Below are 22,964 nucleotides of genomic sequence, written 5' to 3'. Positions count from 1 at the left end.
GGTCGCGTTTCGTCACCATGCGCCAAGACCTTGCCCATCGTGGGGGTTACGTTCTTGAAAATAGCCGCAGTATATAGGTAAATCCGCAAGTTCAAAGGCAAATGGGAAAACGAGGGTTTGGTTCAGGGTTCGTAATACAACACTACCTCCTTTTTATATTCTTACCTCTTTCGGTAAAGTCACGTTGAAGGGAAACAATAAAATAACAAAATATATATATAAAACAATAAAAATTCTCACGACGTTTCGACCATAACACAAACGGTCATCATCAGGTGTGAAAAACCAACGGCAAGAAACATTTTATGTTACCCTGCATCAGCCCAAACATGAAACAGGAAGTATTTTAAATGTATAAATAATATGATTAGTATTTTCTGAAGTGTTACATATAACTCGTACAGTGATGTATAGAATGAAAACAAATAATGTAGTGTACAGTACTGTAGAACAGTCACCGACTTACAAAATAGTTTCCTCTCCTGAGACCCGATCGTAAGTCGAACTGTTCGTAAGTCGGAACATAATAATAATGCAAAATACGGTCACTGTTATAAAAATGTGTTCTGGTTCAACAAAAAAGGGAATAAATAAGAATAAATAGTATACATTAGCAAGTAATACTGTGATAAATACTGTAAACGTAAACAAACCCCCCCAAAAAGTAACATGAAATTAATAAGAAAATATTTGTATTTGCACTTACCTTGATGCTGCGTCTCAGAACGCGCAATGAGACCCCACAATGGAACACAGAGACACACACACAACTATCCCCGTATAGCAATCACAGATTGTTGGAGTTGTACCACTCCCGGCCACCTTTGACTCCCCAGTGGCGATGTGTACAGACCACACCAGGTTCTCGTTTGAGGCTGAGTCGACCTCTGGGAGGCCCAGGACCGGTTCACATAATCGTCACTGGTCTTGAGCGGGAATCGAACTCGGGTGGCCAGGTTCGTAGCGCAGCGTAGCGCTAACCATTGCACGAGCGCTCCCCACACACAGACTCACTTTCACACACACTCACTTTCACACTCACTCACTTTCACACACACACACTCACTTTCACACACACTCACTTTCACACACACTCACTTTCACACACACTCACTTTCACACACACTCACTTTCACACACACTCACTTTCACACACACTCACTTTCACACACACACTCACTTTCACACTCACTCACTTTCACACTCACTCACTTTCACACTCACTCACTTTCACACACACACACACTCACTTTCACACACTCACTTTCACACACTCACTTTCACACACTCACTTTCACACACACACTCACTTTCACACACACACTCACTTTCACACACACACTCACTTTCACACACACACTCACTTTCACACACACACTCACTTTCACACACACACTCACTTTCACACACACACTCACTTTCACACACACACTCACTTTCACACACACGCTCACTTTCACACACAAAGACAAAGATCCCCCATATAGCCTTAACAGACTGTGTAGGAGCAAGTGCTGCTAGCGAGCACCTATGAAGTCCGAAACGGTACGCGAGGGGGTGGGTGACCAGCACCACGCCCGACCGTCTTTGTCTCACCAGTGGCGATGTTTACACACCGCAGTCGACCTAGGGGAGTCCCAGGACCGGTTCAGATAATCGTCACCGGTGTTAACCGTGAGCGGGAATCGAACCCGGGTCGCCAGGTTCATAGCGCAGCGCGCTAACCGCTACACCACCGCTCCCCATATTTTCACACACACTCACTAACTTTCACACAGACACACACATACACGCGCGTGTGCACGTACATACAGACAGACACTCATTCCCAGCGGGCTCGCATTCGCACTTCGGACGGTTAAACAATAACGATCTTCTGGAAGCTGGTTAGTAAGTGGAGATGTTCATACGTCGGACGTTCGCAAGTCGGGGACTCATCGCCTGTCAACCCCTTATCAATGCCTACCTTATTACAGACCAATTCACACCTTATAATTCTCAACGTTCATCCTCTAAAGTCCCATCACAAGGGAGAAACACAGACAAATAGACAAGAACATGTGCCCGTATTGAAACGGCTGTGCGTCGTATGGACCGGCAAACTCAATTTCCCTGCACAAGAACACGGGGTGAACCGTCTGGGTTGACAGGTACCGGGGGCTGCCTCTACGGCGAACTGTACCTCAATAAATGTGGTGCAAATAGCCAGGTGCGCGATGGGTACCTGTGGTGAGAAAGCTTTTGATGAGTAACATCCTAATAACCAGTGGCGTCACTGGGAGGGGGTCAGGGGTGCGGACCGCCCCGGGTGACACCATCAGAGGGGTTGACACCAAAATGACTACTCTTTGGTTTCTTCGGTAAAGTCACGTAGGTAAAATAAAATAAATGAAAACAACTAAATTAAATCACGACGTTTCAGAGGCAACACAAGCTTCAGGCAACACAAGCTTCCGAAACGTCGTGATTTAATTTAGTTGCTTTCATTTATTTTATTTTACCTACGTGACTTTACCAAAAAAACCAAAGCGTATGAATCCTTGCAGTCACTTAAGCTTCAAATCTGGAACCAAAATGACTCTCTATAACATTTTTTGTGCAGTGTTTCAGCAGAAATGTATATATATATTTTTATTTTTAAAAAGTATCCCTGTAGTTATTTATTAAAACAAAAACATTTTTCGTAAGCCCAGCTTACATGTACAATGTAAGGCTAAAACTCTGTGCTAATTTACTTTTTGAACCTTCTAATGCGCTCCGGTCAGAGCCGTCATTGTTACCCAACTACAGTGACGCTTCGAGTCACGTGGTTTCGTCTGCACGCGCTACAAACACGCCGTTGTTTTCGTTGCTGCTCGCGTTTTTATAGCCGCTGATTTTGTCACATTCTCTGGTGTTTTAGCTACAATATTGTGGTATTTAGTATTGGTGAACCTATATCAATCACTTTTTTGAGGATGAAGTAGTAATTAAAGGAAATATTGTAATTTAAAGGTGTAATTTAAATTGTGCTAGTTGTTTATGTCACGACTATTGCCACGACATTCAGTGATGTACGGTAATTACGATTTACGAGTAACATTAGTACAAAAACATTACTAAGGATTCTGTATGGTCTGGTACGGGCGGAGGTCCATGATGGGTGACACCATGAGTTACCAACCCTAGTGACGCCACTGTTGATAACCAAATATTATAACCAAATATTATTTACGCCGTAATATATGGTTGTGTGTTATCTGGAACTGATGGTTTTATAACGTGCACTTTTGTTTCTGGTGTGATGGGATTGTCTCATTAGTGACAGAGTTGACCCTCTGGACTGCACTGGTGTGCTGTGCAGATGAATGAGTGAATCGCTCTTTCTTCATGCCACGAGGTGTCCATTACATAACGATACACCGCTCGAGACAATGCGAGATGCGTGGTTCTCCCGTGTTGTACTTATTGTAGCCTCAGAGGTGGCAGCCTGTGAGGCTACAACACACCGGCGGCTGGAGTTCACAACCCCGGCCAAGGCTAACATGAATGGCAAGCGATAATCTAAACTGGGCTCTCGGCACGCCCTTCACCAACCCGCACTGAACCAAAACAACAACTGGTGAAGTATGTACCAACAACCACCACGACCACGAGGCCTTCAGTGTGCACAGAGAGTCCTTCAATCCGCGAGTTGATTGACAAACAAAAAGGACTGTGCAAAATGCGAGGTGAGGTATCATTCCATTTGTCGACTCACCAGCGTGATTAGGCAATTGCGTTCACGTTAGCGATAGAACGGCTTTCAAACCTAAGATCACACAATTATCCTCCATAAAGAATACCTCCTATAATCACCCAGGAATGTCTGTCCTTAACGCTCGTGACGTCACTCCACATCGACCAGCCCCCCTCATTTATATTCATGAGCAGGTGACGTCTTCCAAATGGGCACGCCCCTGATTAATAATCATGAGCGGATGACGTCACTCTGCATGGAGAACCCCCCTCATTAATAATCATGAACAGGTGACATCCTCCAAATGGACACCCCCCCTCCATTAATAATAATTAGTGTGTGACGTCACGCCACATGGGGGAGCGAGGCGCCTCCTCCCCCCTCCTCGGCGTCGACTCACAACCCTCACTACAAAGGCAGAACCCTCACATCACGTGATATCCGTAACTCTGTTGTTGAGACATCAAAGTAAAAAGGACGTCATGATGAACAAGGGATTATAACCTTTAAATGAAATGAGTCTGTCGCACCGCGCCCTTACAAATTGCACACGCATTGATGCAGTGAATATCTCACGTCGCGATCTGCTTTTCGCTTGCAAGCTTCAGATTTACTGCAATACACCGGTCCTTGGACGGGCAAAAGGCTAGTGTCATTATGACTGTAACCGAGCGATATCCGAGCCGGACGTGGCCTCTAACGACTGCGCCAACCAGCGTGGTGAAGTATAGCAAACACTCTCCAGTGACAAACGCAGCATGGGGATGCCTTCATCTAGTGGTGGATTGACAAAAACACTTTTCATTTGAACACGCTCTACGTTTCTGATCCATGGCGCAGCAGACAGTGAGCATTAATTATACAACTCACGTTGGCAAGTGCAGTGGCTGGGTTGGCCACGATCGCCACTACTCGTAGCCGGCAGTACTAGCTCAGGCCAGTAGAGAGCGGAAGGGAGGCCGGATCGGCTCAACAATGATGATGATGGGCAGTTGGCCCTGGGAAATCCCTGGAGGGAGAAGTAGCGGGGCCAACGGTTGGGACGCCAGGCCCCCGGGAGGGGGCTGGGGGATGAGGTCATCATCCAGGACCTTCGAGAAAGTTCTGGAAGGGAGGCGTGGTCAGGGGCGGAGTGAGCCGGGACCCTGTATATAAGTCAGGGCTCTGAACGGCTCGAGTCAGTATCGTCCGGCTGAAGACTGAAGAAGACTGAAGACCTGGAGCCCTGAAGAGAAGAGCCCTGTGGGCAAAGCCGAACCCCTGGCTAGGGTGAGGCTGGAGCTGTATCAGTGAAGCTCCGAGCTTATAATGTCGGTGAAGACTCAAGCCCTGGCAGGGTAGCCTTAGAAATAGCCGCAGAGGCGAGCAAGCCGGCTATGTAGCATATCGGGTGAAGAGGCCGTTACCCCTTTGTATTGTAGCTCGTTGAGGTGTTAAATTGTTATAATAAATGTGTGGCATCTAAGTGAAAGTTCCCTTCAGTTTGTTACCCACTACACAAGTGTTACAGAATCCCATGCACATGTGTTACAGAATCCCATGCACATTTTGATCACGTTTATTCACACATTTTGATATACTGTTTATAATAATCACAATTGCTGGATATGGTGGCCCCTCGCCTGTAATCGAGTGACTCGAGGCTAATATTGGAGCTTCCATGATTGTGAGACCCCTTCAGATGCTTGTAACGGGAAGTACAACAAGTAAGCTTCGGACACTGTTACCTATGTATCGCAGTGTGTTTTATACCTGGTTAATCTCGATTCCCACACGTGCACGCTGATCTAAAAGACATTGGCCAAGGAAATCCTCCTTTAAGAAAAGAGTCTTGAGACTCACTACTGATGCTGTCCTGATACAGTCGCGACCGAGGATCGCGGCTCCAAAGCCCAACGAAGGGCCACCTCCCCACTGCCCTTTGCACGGTTCATTTCTTTCGCACCGTACGTAGCCAAGAGTGCCTCTGCGTCACACCCTTGTTTAAAGTGGGTCGGGGGGGGGGGGGTACGCCGAGGTCAACGTTAAACAAACTTCATACCAAATGCTACAAACGCAAACGGAATGCGTTATAGCGACACGAGTGTCTACCATGCGCTCTGTTCTAGCTCGCGCTAGATGTTGACTACCCCGCCTGGCATGCAGGAGGTCGATCACGACACCGACATCTGCTGTAGTATATTTGGAGTTTGCATGTTTTCGCTGTGGTCGCGTGGATTTTTCTCCGGGTCTTCCAGTTTTCCCCTCAATATTTAGAATCATCATACATTTAGAGTATTTGGTCGCAATACATTTACACGTGATAAGTGTGATAAGCCACTTGGGCCTTACCTGGTAAAATTAAAATTGTAGTTTAGTTTTACTTATTTTTTCTAGCACAAATATCCCTTTACCTGATAAAATAAAGATGGTTTATTTTTGTAGTGGTATGCTTACCTTTACTATACTTTGCACTCCTATCGTGTTTTTGTATTTGTTGTTGTAACGTTCTGATCTGCACCTACTGGACATCTGCGAAAAAGCGCTTTATAGCTCATCGTATTCCTTCAGTACAAATAAATATTCTGATTCTCATAATTATCATAATTATACTCTGCGATGGCCACCGCTTATTTGTACTGATTTTTGTACCAACGGTTTTTTTTAGTTGACTTTCAATATTTAGCAGGGGGACTTTAGCATGGACGGGGGCTCAGCCCCCTACACCCAACTCCCCCCCCCCCCCTCTCAATGCTATGGGGCTCCCTCCATCATCCCTGCAGAATCGCCGGGAGGAGTACTGCCACTTGGACACGCGTTCTCCTCTGCCTCGGCCCCATAAATGTAGCATTTTGACCGCTGGCCTAGGGCTGGAAGAAGGCATCAGTTGGTGGACGGCGTTGTGTGGATTGTTGCATCGTGGGACCGCGATGGCTATCGACGCATTAGGGCGGCCTTCATCCAGCAGTGGATAGATCACGGCTGCCTATACTGACAGCTGACGAGTGACTTGGGGCTGTCAGTGTAGACGAAGCATTTCCCCCATACCCATTTGAGCATCGGGACGCTTTTTCATGGTCAACGTTTTGACCGGCGCAATATTTTTGTTTGTAATCGTACAGCATACCAAAAAACACAAATACTCTTCACTATAAACAACACCTATATACCGTGTACACAATATAAACACACGATACGCGAAACAACAGTATCAGCAATTAAACACATGAACAAACATACACATGAACGTACTGAATACTCGGTAACAAAAGAACAACAGGTTTCTGTGGGGAGCGTACACGTGGAGCGGTGATGATGTGTCCATTTGCGCGTGGGGGGGAGGGTTATTTTGTTTGTTCATCTCCACTGCTGCTGCTGAAGATCTCATCGTGCTCAAGTGAGGTGGTGGTGGTGGTGGGGTGGGGGTGACAGAGCCTCTGCGTGGCAACATCCTACAGCTGCAGGCCGCTCTCGAGGGCAGCTGCGTCCTTGAGCCACCAACCCCACCACCACCACTCACCGCGCTCTCCTTCGACGCAGGCGGGGTTCGTGAAGCGTGCAGTCGACCTGTGGCGTGTCAAAGGGGACGACGCTACGCGAAGGGAACTTGCGCGCCACTAAAATATCACCGTTAGCAATATGGAACGGGTCAAAGGGGTGAGCGATGGGTGCTCTGACGACGATGATGTCCTGAGTAGAGGCGGTGGCTGCAGGCGAGTGTGGAGGCTAACCAGGCTAAACAGTTGTTACAGCCTTGAGCTCTTCAAGCTGACCAAAGAAGACACTTCAAACCTCTGGCACTTAAATGGCCTTTAGTAGATATTTTTTAGAAGCATTCAGCACTTCAGTTGTCGGCAACATAAACTTCTCTTTTGGACCAAGACGAGTGTGTGTATATGTGTGTTAAAGCCACGCAACCTTAAAACATCAAATAAAATATAACACAATGCTTCATTTTGCGTATTTTTATTGTTTTTTTTAAACCAAAATTGTTCAAGCAATGCACTGCACGTGTTTTAGGTCTCACCATAACTAAAGTGGAGCTGCATTTGAAACGGAAATTGTTACTTGCGTTCTTACATCGGGCGCCACGGTGGCTAGGAGATGTTAACTACCTCGCCAGGTATGCAGGAGGTCGTGGGTTCGATCCTCACCCTGACGCCTGCGTGTCTCTTTTCCCGTAGTCGTGTGGATTTTTTCCCGGGTCCTCAGGTTTTTCCCTCCACATTCAGAATCATGCGTTTAGGGTATTTGGCTGCTACAGATTTCTACATGATGATAAGCCACTTCGTTGAGCTATCATTTGTGATGGCCAGGTCGCTTCTGAGAAAGAGTTATAGAGTTCAGTGGGCCTTACCTGGTAAAATAGAAAATGGTTTGTTTTAAAGAGTTTAAATATAGTTGAACATACAGTACTGGTTATTTAACGATTCAATTCAGGGTCAAAGTGCTTCTGCTGTGAAATAAAACAGGCCAAAGTCGTCAAATCCAGTGGTAGCACTGAGCCAGTGGGTAGAAATTCCATATTCCCATGGCAGTGGCCAATACTCCTGCATAGGATGACCACTGCTGACTTTCCGCAAGGTGCTACTGATTTCAAGGACGGTGGGCCGAGTCAAAAATCCTTGACCACGATTTGAAGTCTCGCTCACTTCCAAACTAGAGATGGGATATCTCGCCACGGGAGCTGCTCGGTTGGATGCAAATTTACCGTGCGACTGTGTTCACAAAGCGGGAAGCTGCCGCCTGCGTCATGGTCCTCACGCGGGGCTTGCGCTCGCGAGGCGACCGGTCCGATTCAAAACCCCTGCACGGCGGTTAAAACAGGGGCAAGTTTTGTTCGGTTCCGCACGCCTCTGTCCACACAGCAGTGGGTTAGTCAATCGGCAGCGCGTACGGTGGGGTACACTGAGGACTGCTCACACCTTTTCCAAGACGTCGCACCAGCGTGGAAGAGTAGGTCAAAACCCCTTCTTATCGGGGCTCCCTCTAGAGCACCCTTCAGTGGAGGCCCTTCTGCCAGCAGGGGCGTGAGCAAGAAATTACAGGGCTGCACCTTGTGCCTTTAACATCCGAATAAATACCACTTCTGAAGTTAGGTGCCAATCTTCAACATGTCTCCTGTGCTCATAAATACTCATAAACACGCCAACCACTTACACGACCCCAAGGTTGAGTCTAAGGCTGGGATTTAGCTTAGGTGTGGGCATTGGCCGAGATGACCCCTTGACCTTTCGCGATAAATCGCTCCCTTAGTGTAAAAAGACGGCCGTGGTTGTGCTCCGGAGAGAGCGATTGCCACCATAGGAATGTGGAATTTCCACCACTGGCACCCCACCCGATGATCATATTGAGAATGAAGGACACTGTGACTTTGACTCGGATGAAGGCGAGAGGTCGGTAATGCAATTAACATGAAGTATTATCACACTGAGGCAAGCCAATATTTGTATTAAGTGACATTTATTCAGAATGTGCATTAACGATATTCAGCAAGCGCAGAGTAGCAAACAGTCCCATTATTGTTTCACCCTACTGCCTGGTTTGTGCAAGCGTATTGCCCGGTAGCATGTTTGTAACGCCACAATCCTCTGATTTAACTCGTTTATTAACGTGACAAGTTTGAGAGTTGAATGACCGGTCAAATTTAATTACGAGCAGACACACATTTGTATTGTTTCTGCTGCTATTACCGAATAACTATTTGAGTTTTTTAAGCGTAATTCATGCGGCTATGCGGGGCCTTAAGTGCCGAAAAATTGAAAGGAATAATTTTTGCATCGTGTTTTAGATCAAAATGTATTTCGCTTGTGCTAATAAAAACAATTAGAGTAAAATGCCTTCACAAAAAGGCAAAAGTGTCTACCCGGTCATGATAAGCATTTTCCAGCGCTCGTGTCTGTTACCGATCCTGCCGGGGAAATTCCACGTTCTCCATCAGACCGCGAGAACGTGGACGTGCACGTATGGGCAGTGCGCATAGCGGGTGGAGCGGTGGTGTCGCGGTTATCGCGACGCGCGACTAACCTGGCGGCCCGAATTAGATTCCTGCTCACGGCCAACACCAGTGACCGGTCCTGGGCCTCCCCCGGGTCGACTCTGCCTCGAATGAGTATCTGGTGCGATGTGTAAACATCGCCACTGGTGATACAAAGGCGGCCGGGCATGGTGCTGGTCACCCACCCCCTCGTGTGCCGTACCAGGCTTCATATGTGCTATTCGCTAAAAGCACTTTCCCCAACAGTATGTTAAGGTTGTACGGGGGATCTTTGTCTTTGTTTGAAAGTGTGGGGAGCGGTCGTGTAGCGGTTCGTGCGCCGCCCTGCGAACCTGGCTCCCCGAGTTCGATTCCCGCTCACGGCCAACACCAGTAACAATAGTCTGAAACGGTCCTGGGCCTCCCCTGGTCGACTCAGCCTCAAAACTGAGTACCCGATGCGGTGTGTAAACATCGCCACTGGGGAGACAAAGGCGGCCGGGCGTGGTGCTGGCCACCCACCCCCTCGTGCGCCGTACCGGCCTTCATAGGCGCTACTCACTAACAGCACTATCCCCAACAGTCTGTCCAGGCTATAGGGGGGAGGATCTGTCTTGTCGAGAGAGGTGTCCGTGTTACGGTTTTTGTCACGCTGACCGCGACACTTGCTCTGCGCTCCGGATCGCAGCGGCAGGGCACGGAGAGACGCGGGAAATGAGGCAGCAGCAGCAGCAGGAGGGAGCTCAATGAGAGATTTCATTAGCGCAGCGCGGAGCGCAGTGTGGGTCCGGTCGGGTGGAGCGTCTCGGCCATGGGGAAGGGCGGAGGGATCACCACGGCAAAAGAAAACGCGAAAGTACATTTTGCAAAGGGTGTTGTATATGCAACCACAACGACAAGAGTCATATAACAACAACAAAAACATTTCCAGGATATTATCAGCTTCTTGGTCAGGAGCATCTGCATGGGACGTTTGGCCAACTCTGTTTTTTGAGGATTAAAAATAATTATATCGGACTGATGATGATGATCATGAATGCTATTATATAGTAACACCGATGACAAAATAAAAATCAGCTTTACCCTTTCTGGCAAAAAAAAAAAAACGCCAAATAGTTACCTATTGAAAAGTATCAAGTGTCAATTATTAACATTGCGTACTTGCGGCAAAACATGCAAACAATATATAATTATAATGTACAGATTGTCTTTGAAACTGATTGGCCTACACGCCAGAGACAGCCTTCTTTGTGGCCTTGTCTCACCAGTTCATCATAAAGGTTTTTGGCTTAGATCGCATTATTTATAAATGTGTCGCAACCTTCCACCACGGCCAATCAATAAAAAATGTGTCACGTTGACAAACGACAAATAGATCACTACTCTAGGCCAGCGGTGTGTTGAAGAATGGATCACAACATTTAAAGTTAGAGTACGCCGTTTCGCTGGAAATTACATCCAGCATCTTCAGGCGATTTGCTGGAATAGTGAGGCCATCCACCTGCTTCCGGTCTTAAATAGTGCAGGATGACGTCATCATTGTTGAGATCAGAGGTGGGGGTGTATGCAATTATGTAATAGATCATTAATCAGCCACTTAGCATGTGACTCACCTGTAAGGAATTGCAATATGTGTTGCGTATTACTTAATAATACGCTTCCAGGCTGCGCTGAGTCTGTAGCTATCACAGCTTTAAAAAAAAAATTGAAATCTTCTCATTTTCGATTGCTTCTCTCACTAGTCTTGGCCAGTAATAATTAGTTCTGCATAACACTTCAACTTATCAAAATCAATTGAATGTCCTTATTGGCAAACATGCTCTGCCACTGCTGACAGCTGTGTTTGGGAGAATGTAATGTTCCTCTCATGTTCTTTTATTCGTACGATGATGTTAGTCCCGTCTGTCCAATATAACACTTACCGCATAAGCAATTGATCCAATATACACCTTCTGTTGATAACTTCGGTAATTCATCTTTAGTACAAGACACTTGTTTTTGAATATTGTGTACCGTACCAAATCTCACTTTAATGTTTTGCTTTTGCAAAACGCGGGCTAATTTGTCAGTAACTCCCGAGATATATGGTATTTTAATTGTTTTTATATTGTTGTTCGGTCTTAGTTTGATATTCAATGCTCTGTTAGGTTGAGCATTATTGTAGCCATTTATTATTACTGGCCAAGGCTAGTTAAAGAATCAATCGAAATTGAGAAGAATTCAAATAATTTCAACTGCTGTGATAGCTACAGACTCAGCACAGCCTTGAAGTGTATTATTAAGTTATACACATTGCAATTTCTTACAGGTGAGTCACATGCTAAGTGGCCGATTACTGATCTATTACATAATTGCATACACCCCCGCCTCCGCCTGTGATCTCGAAACGTGATGGGGATCAACAATGATGACGTCATCCTGCACTATTTAAGACCGGAAGCAGGTGGATGGCTTCACGATTCTGGCAAATCGCCTGAAGATGCTGGATGTAATTTCCAGCGAAACGTCGTACTACTCAAATTTGAAATGTTGTGGATTCACTCTTCAGCACACCGGTGGGCTAAAGTAGTGAACTATTTGTCTTTTGTCAACGTGACACTTTTTTTTACTGATTGACCGTGTCGGGTGGAGGAGGGTTGCGACACATTTATAAATAACGTGATCTAACCCAAAAACTTTTATTATGAATAATACTGGTCGTGAAAGCCTACGTGCTAAATTGTCTCACCAGTGTTAGAAGATCTTAACACCTGTTTTGATGCCAGAGATGGTGAAGCCTATTCTTATTTTTCATCATTTTGATTCTGGAATAAAGGTATCCAATAGGTATATTTTGTCACACGTTTCCGATAAAAAAAATTGTGAAACAGAGTGCAATGGTATACAAAACTTAATAAAAGTGCCAAGGTAAGGTGTCTCCATTGGTGATACATATATATTTTTATTAGTGTACAAAAATTGATTTCAAAATCTACGTTTCTATGACAGATGCCAATCTTTTCAATGGATAACCATTGCCGAATTCCCAAAAAGTAGGCGTAACTCGCACAAAGATCCCCTGTATATCCTGTAACAGACTATTACAGGCGCTATACGGGGCAAGTGCTGTTAGCCAGCACCTCTATGCAGGCTGGCACGGCACACGAGGGGGTGGGTGGACGGCACCATGTCCGGCCGCTTCTGTTTCGGAACTCATTTGAGGCTGAGTCGACCTGTTATTGGTCGCGCGCAGGACTGGAACTCGGGTCGCCGAATTTGTAGCAGAATGCGCTAACCACTGCGCCACCAATACTAATACCCGCCATTCGCCACGAAGTGACGGTGCCATCACCACCGAGTCTGTGCCAGGCCAGGTGCACTTTGCGGCTACCGCGTGAAGTGTTAAAGGCTCGCTGATAGGAGGTCTCGGGGCAGACCCTGCTGCCATGGGTTAGCTGACTGAGATGACTGGTAGATGCACAAGCTGTACCCCCTACTGCCCCATAACACACAAAAAGACAAAGATCCCCCTATAGCCTTAACAGACTGTAGGAGCAAGTGCTGTTAGCAAGCACCTATGAAGGCCAGAACAGTACACGAGGGGGGTGGGTGGCCAGCACCACGCCCGGCCACCTTTGTCTCCCCAGTGGCGATGTTTACACACCGCACCAGGTACTCATTTGAGGCTAAGTCGACCTAGGGGAGGCCCAGGACCGGTTCAGATAATCGTCACTGGTGTTGGCCGTGAGCGGGAATCGAACCCGGGTCGCCAGGTTCATAGCGCAGCGCAATAACCGCTACACTACCGCTCCCCACCCCATAACACACACACTTGTCGATATAGATACAACATTATTCAGTGAAACCCTAGCACAGTGCACGGTGGCACACACCTCTATCGTGTGTGCCACTCCCACTGCAGGGATATGAGCTGTGTGTGTGGATTGTGACGCTCTGCCTCGCTTGATTACACGCATTGTCTATGGGCGATCTGCTCTCCTCCCGCCTGCAAAACTCTCAAACATCCCGATGCAGAATCAGCATTAAAAACGGCCGTTGCTGATTAAATAAAAACACGTTCAGAATCAGAATCGTTATTTAGACTGGAGGAATCCGATGAGCTGTGGGGCTCTTTTTTACACATGTCCAGTAGTTTTTATAGATGTCAAGTCGTTTTCACAGATGTCCAGTAGTTTCACAGATGTCCAGTGGTTTTCTAGGTGCCCAGTAGTTTCACAGATGTCCAATTCACATGAAGCCAAAGTCTTCCACTTACACGTGCAGTTGGTGGGGGCACCACTAATTTCCCATTGGCGGCCATGGGCCACGGATGTTGACTGTGCGTGGCAGCCGTGAGGGCCGGTGTCTCAATAGGGGGCAACTGTTGACCTCCCACTCACTCAGTGGAGCTCGATCTTGCGAACCTCCTGCGAGACGATGCCCGCGAGAGTGGATCCCACCCCCCCCCCCCCCTAATCCACGGAGCCAGCCGTTACGGATAATGTTGTACGTTGAACTTCGTTCGCGCCGTACGTAGCCAACGGTGCTTAATCCGAGGTGTAGGGGAAAGGACAAGGTCAGCCCCTCGCCGACCCTGGTCAATAAACGCGTCGACCCGTCAACATCAATCACCTGACGATTTACGAAAATGAAAATGCTCACGTTTGCACTGAAGCTAAGGACGCAAACACGACTTTACAAATGTCGCGAGGTGGGAGTTGGGTCGGCGTGGGGGCACGTGCGAGAATAAACGCAATTGAAACCAGGCAGAAACAAACGTGACGAACATAGTTTAAAAAAAAATATATCGAATTGAATTATTGAATCACTGCTCGGGTGGTTGGTCAATCATTGCAACGCTTACTTGATTACGTGTCACGTGGAGACATTGTGATGTGCAGTCTCAGATATGCACGGGCACACGAGGCAGAGTGCACGCGGGCATCGAGGAGTGCACGGTGACCCCATCTCGAGGTGCTCTCACAGAGACGCCGCGAGCCGAGAGAGCAGGAGCAGGAGGAATCAGGAGGAGGAGGTGCCATCGACCCCTGCGTGAAGTACAACGTGACCCAGGCAGGGAGGAGGCCCTGGAGCACCCTCGTGCTATTGTGAAGCTTGGCGCGGCTCAAGACGCCACGTTACTCAGTTCCGGCAAGGCGAGGAGTATAAAAGGCGGCCGGGCTCGATCTTCACCGCTCACAAGCTGCCGACGAGCCGCACGCCGCGCCTGCAAGTCGAACCTGCGGGTGGCGGGAGCAAGCACAGCTGCAGCCCTCCTTCCTTCCTTCACTGCCGTGCATCTCGCCTTGCGCGCCCTTTGATGTGCATGCCTAAGGCGCGCGCGCGAGCGAGCGTGCGAGCAAGCGCGTGGCGTGTCTGCTGGTCGACGTCGGTGCGTTTTGCGTGCAGAAGGAATGGAACGTTAGAAGGAGTCAGGGAAATTTGTTGGTCGTTCATTGAATAGGTCGGCTCACCGGAGAGCCTGCACCGGAGATGAAGTGAGAGTGGTCTCCTGTCCAGGCGAGCGATTGGTGTCCTGGCGATTTCTCGTGGTGTAAGTATGTATGCATTGGCACCTACGATTAGGCATGGTTGGCTGCGTACGGTGCGAAAGAAGTTCAACATGCATACATAGAGACGAGCGATTGGGGTCCCGGTGATTGATTCATCGTGGTGTTCCAGAGCCAGTGGTGGAAATTCCACATTCACCGTGGCAGTAGCCAGTGTCTGCCCCACAGAGTGGTCACTAATTATTCTAATTAGTATCTAGCCCAGACGGATTAGCAAATAAATATAAAGAAAAAGTTAATAAGTATTAATGCATTACATTTACGTAGATATTATGTGGGATATACAAATTTATATTTTAATCATTATAATCATTAAATATCTCAATTTGACAAAACATGACCAAACTTTTTTCAGGATTTTTTTTTCAATTGGATTTAAGTATTTACATCCAGTGTTCATCTTCATTTTCTAAATACTTGATAGAAAATAATACATTGCCTCAATAATGACACTGTTGCATTATTAGCAGTTTGCCAGTTTGCGTATTCCTCAAATTGATTTGTAATGTGTGCATTTACGTGCTTGGTGATATGTGCATATGTGCGTCTGCTATGTACGTGTGATAAGCATTAGGGAACACGTAGCAGGCGCAATGCCTGTGAATCTGGCCTGGCTTGGCGATGGACACGGCAGCCAATTGTCTGCCACGTTCGTGGGCCCTCGACAGAAGCTCGCTAACGACACTTTGCCCTGAGAGTTTATGAGGCTCAATTGAAGGGGCTTTAACCGGGACGTGTATATGGCTGATAAAAAGTTATCTGAATCTTTTTGGAGGCAATATATTTATAGAGAAGCCATACTAACATTTAAAAAAACCCTTGACGTTAACCAAGGAAGTGTATGACTATCAACACATTGTTGCTGTGTTAATTTAGCGTGGGAAGATTACTGAAAATTACAATTCGTATTTTTTACTGGCTTTGTTAAAAGTCACTATTAATGTTATCATAAACGTATCGTTTTCAGCCACTGGTGAATGAAGGATTCCCAATACCATGTCGGTCATGGCATTGACCATACTTCACCACTCTTCTCAATGGGGGTCAATAAAAGGGTGGGGTTGGTCGGGCATGGTTCAGATATAACTCGCTTCTGATGTTGGCCGTGACTGTAAATACAACTCAGTTATAGCTAGTTCACAGTGTGGTGCGCTAACCACATTGAACTACCACTCCACCTATATAGTATCAAACATTGGATAAATACAAAAGCATAGTTTTGGATGGATGCTCCCATCTTTTCTGGTCGGGCATCATCACCGTGGCAGAATCCTCGTCTCACTGTCAGAGGTGTTTTGTCTTCAAATGCTGGTTGGGAGGCGACCAGCATTTGAAGAAAGTCAACAGTAGTTAGCCGACGGACAGACTTGCCCCAGTCATAGGAACGTTGAATTTCCAACCAATTAATTATCGGGCTGCTATTATTGACACAAAGGCCTGCCCAGAACTTGATGGGATAGGGGAGGGGGGCACGTTCTTTGTTAAGTAAATACGTGATCTTTTTCTGTTTAGATATTGGCAACGTTAACATTTTTGCGATTATCCAGCACTCCTTTGTCAAAGAGATAATTCCATGTGACTGGGATTTCACCTGTATTTGTTTAAAGTCTACTCCTGCATTCTTCACTCCATTCACTATCCTTACTTTAATCAACATCACAACCTCTATTCTAAACATCCTTCCTTTAGGGTTTCTCGGGATGTACTGCATGGGAGGCGCGGTTTAAATAATGCATGCTGATGCCGATGACAATAATTACCAGGGATGTATGAGCGTTTTGATGCCCCGTACACGTATCAGTTGATCGTGTCGGTTGATCGTGTCGGTTGATCGTGATGTCAGTTAATTGTGTCGGTTTATCATGTCGTCGGTTGATCATGTCGGTTGATCATGTCGGTTGATCATGTCGGTTGATCATGTCGGTTGATCATGTCGGTTGATCATGTCGGTTGATCATGTCGGTTGATCATGTCGGTTGATCATGTCGGTTGATCATGTCGGTTGATCGTGTCGGTTGATCGTGTCGGTTGATCGTGTCGGTTGATCGTGTCGGTTGATCGTGTCGGTTGATCGTGTCGGTTGATCGTGTCGGTTGATCATGTCGGTTGATCATGTCGGTTGATCATGTGAGTTGATCGTGTGAATTGATCGTGTTGGTTTATTATGTCGTCGGTTGACACCCGCGCCGCTGTCTAACCACCCCCCGTCTCCGCTCTCCACCGAGGGCCGCTCTCGCTGCGACCTCCGACCTGCCGCGTTGTTCCCGATTTGATTGTTGCTCAGAAAGCCGTGAATTGAACGTCGACTTTCGGGCATCAATCAAAACGGGAGGCGCGGCCCAGCCAGCACAGGAGCCACGCGCCAGCTCGCCGTCCTCCAGCGTCTGCCTGATTGCGTCCAATGCTCATCATCCAGAGAGCCGAGTGCTGTTAGCGAGCACCTATTAAGGCTAGCGCAGTGCGTGGTGGTGCGTTTTACCCGAACTCGAATGTGGCCCCTTCTTTATCGAGAGCTGAAGTTCACACATTGTACCAGGGTACGCATTCGTTGTAGGTTGAGTCAACCTGAGGGGAGAGCCAGAATAGGTTCAGACATATTCTTTGGGTCTTTTCGGGAAAGCCATGTAGATAGAGAAATATTTTTTTAAAAGATATCACGACGTTTCGATCGCAACACGAGCAATCGTCATCAGGTGAAAAAATATAGCGGCAGAGCTGCTGAGGCAGGAAAAAATTACACTGAATGGCATTGATATGCTCGCAAGGATTCACAAAAGATGACTGACCACTGTGCCACCACTCCCACCAGGCACACACATATTATATATGTATCACCTAGAGAGGTGCAGGGAATCACTTCAGGGGGTTTTATGCAACCGGCCACAATTGCCGCCAAGATCTAGCAACTCGGATTTTGCCACGGATGCATTGCGCGTAGTGGAAGCGACTCTTTCACGGAGTGCGAGTGGAAGGCGCGACCGAGCTTGACATCCACGACTGGTTTGAGGATCCAAAGGGGAACAATGACTGCTCCACGTGGACCAACTTTGATGGAGAGGCGGTGACGGGGGGGGGACAATAAACGTTGATGAATTCAAAGTGGACGATGTTTTGAGAAGAGCGGTGCTGCCCCTCGCCAACAATGCCCAGCGTCATTGATTTTCTTTTGTCGTGTCAAATGTGAAAAAAAATTCCCTCCTCGAATAACCATGGGAGGGGGGGGGGGGGGTGTGGTAAGGCCCATTTTGCGAGCACTATCGCACAACATCTCGCTGCGGAGGCGAGATGTTGACTACCTCGCCTGGTATACAGGAGGTCTCTCTCCGCGTGGTCGAGAAGATTTTTTCTCCGCGTCCTCCGGGTTTTCCCTCCACATTTCCACGTGACAACCCACTTCGTTGAGCCATAATTTGTGATAGCCAGGTCGCTTCTCAAAAGACCTATGTAGCTCAGTGGGCCTTACCTGGTAAGGTAACAAAAACATTCATAGTTTTAAATACTTAAAGTGGTACTCATTTTATTTAGCCCGGACAGGTGAACTCTATCAACCTCCATCCAGGATGTGTTGCTCGTTCCGTTGTTTTCTTTGTTGCCGCATTGGCTGTGTCATGGCCAACATCCCCTGCTCTGACTTTTTGCATGACCTCCTTAAGACAAGGTCACGGACACAGGGAAGCTACTCCCACGTGGTTACGCGGTGCTGATTAATCCTTTACCATGATCAAATTGAAAACTCATTTCTTTAGAACTGATTTTTGGGGCTTTGTTTGTTGTCTCCCCCCCTCCCCCCGCGCCTCCAATTAGCACGGTTGGCTACGTACGGGTGCGAAAGAAGTTCAACATGCATACATAAATCAAATGCTGGTTCCACAATGGCACACAGTGAGAGCCTATTATTTTGGCAGCTTTTTGGGGAAAAAATCCAAATGCTCATGATTTTCCCCTTGCTTGAAAATATCTAAAACGTTGCATCAGGTCAATACAAAGTATATGAGAAACTACAAAAGGAGGGAATGACTATATTCTTTGGCTCTTTCAGTAAAGTCACGTAGGTGAAAAAATAAAATGAATTAAATCACGACGTTTCGATTGCAACACAAGCAAATCGAAACGTCGTGATTTAATTTATTTTATTTTTTCACCTACGTGACTTTACCGAAAGAACCAAAGAATATGGATACTTGCAGTCACGAAAACTTCCAATCTAGAATGAGGGAATGACTGTAACAATTCACTCCATACAGCGTGTCAAACGAACCTCTGCTGCTGTGTTTTTTGACGTGCAAACATGGACACGTGGACTGCATGCAAAGCCCTAATCATGTCAAACAGAAAAAAAATGATTGGCGTAATCGTGGAGCATATTTGTGGATACAATTAAATAAACAAACAATATGTCTCATTTCCATATTCTTCTCTCCACAAGGAAAATGTTATTTTTGTTGTTGTCGTTTACACATCCAACCAGCCACATGGCCTTCTGGGAGTTTTTCTTTTTTAAAGTTAGACTCGTGCACGTAACAAACGTAACGATTTATGACTACCAGCAACCTCTGGACCAGTTTCAACATTCAGTGCCTCATCAGCAGTCAGGCTCGCTTGAGCCAACGCTCGTGAACTGCTAAATGATGCTCCCCTCACACGGGTGGGTTTTCTCCGTGCGCTCCCGGTTTCCTCCCACGTGTATAAACGCTCATCAATTGGCTGAGAAAGGCATCTTAATATTGAGAGGACTGCAAAGCTTGGGTAATTGTTGGTGCTGACTCACAGCCTAGCTGTTGCCTTCAAGCGTGACTTGCGGTTCCTCAGCAATTGTGAGATGCAATTTGCATGAACAACGCTACTGGCCGAAAGAAAATTGGCCAAACATCCCCAGTAGCCCCCTTCCAAAAGCACACACTTCGAAGATCCATTTGGCTTCAGGCTTAAAACATTTTAAATATATTTTTTAAATAAATAAATCCTTACATGAAAGCATACGTCAACACTGCTTGCCGACGAGCACATCTTGCAAGGATCGACAGTTCAAGTGGCACAGCTGCCCCACTCACTTCCACCGCATTCCTCCGGATTGAGACAAAAAGGACAACTTCACAAACAACTCGAGTCTCGACAGGCGACCAACCTCCCGTGAAACGTCAGGCTGCAAGTACAGCCACAGCGGGAGAGAGACAGAGGGAGAGAGAGGCCTCCGCTCGCGCATCGGTCTTCACAGCCGCGGTCGCACGTGCGAGACGTGGCCACCGTCTCTAGTGCCCACGAGGGACGACAATTGTCGCGGTACCCATGTATCATTTGCGCACACGACATAGGCCATTGCCTGCCAGCATCAGTCTCTTGGATCTGCGTGCCGTCTTGTACGTGGATTTAGCGTTACCACTCCCACATTCGTGGCATTACCCCGGGTACACGTGGAAAGAGCGATGTCATGGAGCTTGCCAAGCATCCCGACGTAGGACCCCAAAGCCTTGGGAAATTGTTGACGCCGGTTCTGGCTGCCATCGTGCTTGCACGTTGATTCCCGCACCTCTGAGCGCGGTACAAATTACACGGCGTTTTGACTTGCCACGTGCGTCAATGGGGGCTTATATCAACGAAAACAAGATTAATATTCCAATTATCATTCTACAGCCAGGTGGCGCTGTGCCCTGGGTACGCCACAAACAATTGGAAAGTTGTGATTTTTAAATCCCTGGGTTAGCGGTGGACTCGTGGCGGGCATGGCGGCACGCGCCTGTGATACGGCTCTCCAGAGGTGACGGCTGGTGGCGCACGTCCAGACTTGTGAACCTCCCTCGCCCTCCTCGCCCGGCGGTGAGCTAGCCAGGGGATGGAATCGCAGCACGAACCCATCCGCGATGTCGCCCAGTGTGCATGAGCTTTTCATTCACGGGTGCACTGGTTTTCTTCACGCATACAAAACAACTTTAAAACATTACTGGCCAAATATTAAAATATATATCGCAAGGCGAGACTCTTCTTAGCCTCAAACGTAAATCGGTGTTTCCTGGATAAATCCAGAGTACCAAAACGTAGTGAATGGTCATTGTTATGGGACGATACTGAGTAACTGATATTTCTCCCGGGCTGCCAATAGAGCTGAGTAACATTCAACAGTAATTCGAGCAGATAGACACTTTGACCTTGTGTCGCAGCTTGATCCAAGATCCCAAATACGACTTTCTATGTCTCCCTTGCTAAAGTCCTTCTGCATATCGGAACGCAATCTGTTCTGTTGCTAAATAAAGCACAGCAATTGAGTAATACTTCAACATGGGAAAACAGGTGGCTAGTGCCGGATTGAGCTAGTGCGGGGCTTGTAGCATATGTTATAAAGGGGCCCTAAATTTAAAAACACGTAAATTTTAAAACACATTTTTAACTTGCATAGTAAAGTAATTGTATTTTTTCATTTGCTATACAGCCAGATAATAAGACAAATCGCTAACCTTAAACACCCAGTTGTTCATATAAGTTGAAGGTGGTATAGTACTATAGTAATAGAAAAAGTGCAGAATCACTGAACCGATATTGATAGCTTGAAATCATTTAGCGCGAGGCCCTTGAAAGTACGGGGCCCGTAGCTACATGTGTGGCTACTTTTGCTACTAGACTAATCCGGCACTGCCACATGTTGGTACGCAATGGCACGGTCCCCAGTGGCAAAAATCCACATGTTCCGCTAACTTGAGCAGTTCTTCTTAAAGACATTGACACCATTTGGACGGGACATTTTAAAGAGCAGATGGCACGCATGTGTCATCACTTTTGTGACATGACGGGCTTTAACACGACATCACTGTAGGGGCACACATACACACTTCAGCATGCATTTTATTATTGAGATGTCTTGACGAAAGCATTTATTAAAGCTAGTGCCATCATGTGTAAAACAAGCATTTAGTGGTGCTAATTCCCTAAGCAATATTGAGACAGAGGTGGAAATTCCACATTCCTATGGTGGGCTCAGTGTCTCCACAAAACATGATTTTGGGTTTAGGGGTAGAATGATAGCACAATATTTAGCTGGCTGCGCTATGAACCCGATGAAGTTCGATTTCCGGCCAACATTTGTAAGTGACATCACACGTGCTCTCCGGCCCCCTTCACTAACCCGCACTGACTGGTATGGTGAAGTATGGTTAACACCCCCCCTCACTCCCTCGCCATGACCGGCACAGCATGAGGAGGCCTTCATCAATTTTTTAGACGGCTGGACTTTTAAAAATGCATTTACTTTGATTTCAAAGGCTATAAATAATCATATATTGAGTCAGAGACGGTTATTAGCACTTCATTGCTCTTCTCTATAGCATTTCATCATTGCCAGCAGTGACACTTTAAAAGCTGTTGATGGTGTCAAAGCTGAAGAACGATTTACGGGGTTGTGGGTTGAAGAGTTTAAGCCGCAAAAGGTATCACCAAGTCTCGTGCTCACTCTTGCCGAGCCTCTCAGTTCACCTAATAGCAAGCCAGTTATGGAATGTGGACATTTACTTTTTAAATGTTTGCCAACTGATAGCGGTTGAGTGCTATAATAGTTGGTGTTTCAGGATTTTGGACGATATCAGAAGCACAGTATGCTATAGGAAGGGAGGCTTTATGAAGGGCAAAATGTTCCATGTCATAAAATTTGACATTTTTCAGAGTTGGGCTGAGGGGCCACAACGGCCAGTCGCTCGTTCCGGCATGGAAACAATTTGACTTTGCACGCGAGGTGGAGGGCACAGTGGCTCGCGCA

The sequence above is a fragment of the Petromyzon marinus genome, chromosome 14 (assembly GCF_048934315.1).
Source record: "Petromyzon marinus isolate PM22_M1 ecotype Great Lakes invasive population chromosome 14, UKy_Petmar_22M1.pri1.0, whole genome shotgun sequence".
In the NCBI taxonomy this organism is placed as follows: Eukaryota; Metazoa; Chordata; class Hyperoartia; order Petromyzontiformes; family Petromyzontidae; genus Petromyzon; species Petromyzon marinus.
The sequence above is the reverse complement of the archived record's forward strand: the minus strand, read 5'-3'. Positions refer to the sequence as shown.